This window comes from Salvelinus sp. IW2-2015, unplaced genomic scaffold (genome assembly GCF_002910315.2).
Source record: "Salvelinus sp. IW2-2015 unplaced genomic scaffold, ASM291031v2 Un_scaffold1366, whole genome shotgun sequence".
Classification (NCBI taxonomy): Eukaryota; Metazoa; Chordata; class Actinopteri; order Salmoniformes; family Salmonidae; genus Salvelinus; species Salvelinus sp. IW2-2015.
The window spans coordinates 31,647-36,655 of NW_019942860.1; the positions used below are offsets into that span (position 1 = coordinate 31,647).

At 42.1% G+C, this 5,009-nt stretch overlaps 1 pseudogene; it reads left to right on the forward strand.

Annotated features, from left to right (window-relative positions):
• LOC112070561 (zinc finger and BTB domain-containing protein 11-like) overlaps nt 1-5,009 on the forward strand; it is a 35,661-nt pseudogene that overhangs the window by 15,499 nt on the left and 15,153 nt on the right.

Sequence of the window (5,009 nt, forward strand, 5' to 3'; positions counted from 1 at the left end):
TGTAGTAGTGTACGTACCGACAACACTGTTCTCTAGATGTAGTAGTGTACGTACCTCTAAATAGGTCTGTGTCTGAGGCTGAGACAGGAGGGGTCGGGAGACACTGTGGTCTGAGTCATGTTTGACTGGCAGCCTGTGGTCTTGTCCTGTTTTTCTTTAGAGGCTGTGTATTTTAGAGTGAACAGAGACGTTATAGTGTTGTCATACGAATGATTTCTCATGGCCGTGTATGGCAGGGTTCCCCTACTGGCGGCCTGCGGGGGATTTTTTTGGGCCCCCCAAGTTAAAAGGTGTTTATTTATATAATCCAAAAAACGTTTATATTAAAAATGTATATATATATACCTTTGATCAAAAAATATTAATTTGTATATATTTAAAATCTCTATATATATATACATATATGTGAGAGAGATTTTATATATATATATATATATATATATATACAAATTCATATTTTTTTATCAAAGAAAGGTTTATATATATATAAAATCTCTCTCATATATTGATACATATATATATATATATATAGATATATATATATATATATAGATATAGATATATATATATATAGATATATATATATATAGATATAAAATCAATCAGCTCCAAGTGATTTTAATTTAGGAAATCTGTTCCAAAGTTTTCCAACGCGTGATATATAGAGAGAGACTGTAATGAGATGTAACATTACGGAGGGAAAGGGGGATACCTAGTCAGTTGTACAATGTATTCAACTGAAACGTGTCTTCCTCATTTAACCCAACGCCTCTGAATCAGAGAGGTGTGTGTGTGGGGGGGGGGGCTGCCTTAATCGACCTCCACGTCTTCGGCGCCCGGTCAACAGCACTGTAATATTACGGAGGGCAGTCATTGGTCCGTTTAGACCATGGAGCTCTCAATGACATATTTACAGTAACTGCACCCCATCACATACTTACCTCAGGTTGTCTTTCATTCACGTTGAAAACAGGACTTGGTTGATAATGTCATCTATGTAATGTTAGCCAGACCCCTTTCTAATATTGAGTTGAAACCTTCCTCAGTACAGCCTCAATTCGTCAGGACACTCAGGGTTTGTGATCGTATATACAAATGTAAGCTAGGTTTGAAATTATTATGTTTTAGTGAAATATATCAGTTTTGGGCTTTTTTTTGCGTTAAATTTGCAGTTTACAAATTATTTGTAATTATGTTCTGGGCCCCCCCAACCATCCGCTCCGACCAAAAATTGGTCCCCCCCCCGACCAAAAATTTGTCCCGTGGCTGATTCTAGTTGCTAATCCCTGCTGTGTGGTCTCACCAGACTGCAATGCTGACTACAATCCTTCTGTCTCTAGTTATGTAACAAGGAGTTCCAGTACGCTGCCTCTCTGAGGGCCCATCTGACCAGACACAAGCACCAGAAGAGTCAGAGGCCCACCCTGGTCAGGGTCCCCCAGCCCCACGGCGAAGAGGGCCTCGAGGGGGACGTCAGGGCCAAGGGACGCACCAAGAGAGAGTTTGTCTGTGACATCTGTGGAAAGACTCTTCCTAAGCTGTATTCTCTGAGGATCCACATGCTGAACCACACGGGTCAGTTTCTCCCAGCTCTCAGGTGGTAAAGCGCCTGTTTAAATCTAATCTGTTGTTGTTATCAGCGGTCACGTTAAGCTTTCCGAAATCAACATTTTCAAAACACAGCCTGTCAAAAAAAATCTGTTTTTAAACCATTTCATGTGTGTTTTTAATGTTGAAATGCAATAATATTTTGTTGATTAGTGGAGAAAAACTTTTTAGTTTTTATCACAAAGATGGATGGATGACCATCAGATTTCTTATGTTTACTATCAAACGAATGCAGCCAGCTACATTTCCTAATGTTTCGCTTTAAACTTAATCTTGCATTTTAACATAGTTACTTTTCTCCGGTAGTGTTACTATCGTCTCTTCCTCTCTGCTATCGGTCAGAGCGCCGTCTGCTGATCCAATGCCCGTTTGTGAATGAGGGAATTTGATTGGTCTGACGAGCAAAGTTTTCTCGTCTGATTGGAGAAACYCAACCTGAAGTACAAAATTTAGTCTGAAGTCGAGCAGAAATGACAATAAGAAACGTTTTCCATCTGCGTTTACGCAATGCAGCAAGATAGTTCAATATATTTTTAACCGTGTGAGAAATGTAGAATTCTGCGTTGACCTGGCCTTTTATTATTACAGATTTTCAGGGATTCAATCCTATGGCGGGTTGTTGGCTTCTGGCTTTTTTTAAAGGCAATGTTCCTGCAATCACAGAAATTCTATTCACAGGAAAACACTGCATATATCACCTCAATTTGAAGTTGCCTCTTTTTAAAGCAGTAGTGCCTATCACCCACGCCGGGTGGTGTATCTGTCACCCACGCCGGGTGGTGTATCTGTCACCCACGCCGGGTGGTGGATCTGTCACCCACGCCGGGTGGTGGATCTGTCACCCACGCCGGGTGGTGTATCTGTCACCCACGCCGGGTGGTGTATCTGTCACCCACGCCGGTTGGTGGATCTGTCACCCACGCCGGGTGGTGGATCTGTCACCCACGCCGGGTGGTGGATCTGTCACCCACGCCGGGTGGTGGATCTGTCACCCACGCCGGGTGGTGGATCCTTAATGTCAATAAAGCAGTAGTGCCTATCACCCGGTGTTGGGATTGAATCCTGGCCTTAATATTGTTTATCATAATTATTGTTGTTCCCACAGGGGTGCGGCCCCACTCCTGCAAGGTCTGTGGGAAGACGTTTGCTCATAAACACAGCCTGAAGATGCACAGAGCTCTACATGACGCTGCTAAACAGTTCCACTGTCTGCTCTGTGACAAGTTCCTTCGTTAGTAGAGAAGTCTGGAGGAACACACCATATTCACCACAAGGTACAGAGTACAAGCATTATCCTTCAGCGACACCAGATTCACACAGCACGGTAGATACAAGCAGTTATCGTAAACAGTAACAGTCATCAGATAATCGTCCACCAGTACAACCAGGTACCAATACGCAACTTATCCTCAGAAACCAGCTATTCACACAGGCACAATACAACATTATCCCTCAGACACACGTATTTCGCACACTCTAGTACCAATTACACATACTCCTCAGGACAGCAGTTATGTCACACAGGGTACAATACAATTATCCCTCAGAACAGGACATAATCGACACAGGGTACATACACAATTATCTTCAGACACCAGCTATTCACACAGGTACGATACAACATTATCTCCAGACACCAGTATTCACACACAGGTACGTATACAACATTATCCTCAGACACCAGTATTCACACAGGTACGATACAACATTATCCTCAGACACCAGTATTCACAACAGGCGAGATACAACATTCCTCAGACACCAGTATTTCACACAGTGCACGATACACATTATCCTCAGACACCAGTATTCACACAACAGGCACGATACCAACATTATCCCAGACACCAGGATTCACACAGGACAATACAGCATTTCCTCAGACACCAGCAAGTTCACACACAGGCACAAATACAAGCAATATCTCAGACACCAGCATTACACAGGCACAATTACAAACATTATCCTCAGACACCAGCATTCACACAGGCACAATACAACATTATCTCAGACACCAGTATTCACACAGGTACATACAACCATTATCCTCAGACACCAGGCATTCACACTATGGTGAGCTGTTGAAGCTCCTCAAAGCAGAGAGTTCTGCGTTGGCCTGACTAGGCATCACCAAATTTGCTAGAAAAGAGCCAGAATATTGGATACATCGGGGTTGGCACAATAGGGCTGACAAGTTATAGTCCTCAGTCATAGGAACACACTTGCGCTTGTGATGATAAGGGGGAGTATACTATACATGTTCACTCAATTACAGAAGTCCTTGGTTTGGTGAATTAAGTATCTTCTTGGTTAATGGTCTTCAGTGTGAAAATCTAAGTATCTCTGTTAAATGTCTTCCAGGTGAATCAAGTATCTCTTGGTAAAAATGGCTTCAGGTGATCTAAAGATAGCTCTGGTAATCTAAGTATCTCTGTTAAATTGTCTACCAGGTGATCTAAGTATCTCTGTTAAATGTCTTCCAGGTGAATCTAAGTATCGTCTGTTAATATGTCTTCTAGGTGAATTCTAAGTATCTCTGGAATGTTTCCAGGTGAATCTAAGTATCTCTGGTATCTAAGTATCTCTTGTTAAATGTCTTCCAGGTGAATCTAAGTATCTCTTGGTAATCTAAGTATCTCTGTTAAATGTCTTCCAGGGTGTTGAAATCTTAAGTATCTCTGGTAATCTAAGTATCTCTGTTAAATGTGCTTCCAAAGGTGAATCTAAGTATCTCTGTTTAAATGTTCTTCCAGGTTGGAATCTAAAGTAGCTCTGTGAAATGTCTTCTAGGTTGAATTCTAAGTATCTCTGTTAATGCGTCCAGAGTGAATTAAGTATCTCTGTACCCAGTGTGGGAGGTCGTTCCACCGAGCGTCCGGTCTGAGTAAACACTTAAAGAGACACCAGCCCAGACCTGACGTACGAGGGTTCCCCTGTAGTCAGTAAGGACCTGCTTCTCTCTCCTCATTCTCATACGTTCATTTGGATTAAGTCGTTTTTTTCTGAGTGGGTGAGTTTTGTCTTTTCGTGTGTGTGTGTGTCAGAGAGGTTTTGTGATGTCATGTCTGTGTGTATGCTCATTCCTGCTGTATTCCTCTCTGACAGCTGTTTATTTTAGGTGTGTGAGCAATATTGTCTGTGTAGCTATGTACAAAACATTAGGAACACCTGCTRTTTCCATGACAGACTGACCAGGTGAATCCAGGTGAAAGTTATGATCCCTTATTGAGGTCATTTGTTAAATTCACTTCAATCCGTGTAATTTAAGATAAAGACTGGGCGTATGGTACTGACCCAATGGTAAAGACGGGGCATATGGTACTGACCCAATGGTAAAGACGGGGCATATGGTACTGACCCAATGGTAAAGACTGGGCATATGGTACTGACCCAATGGTAAA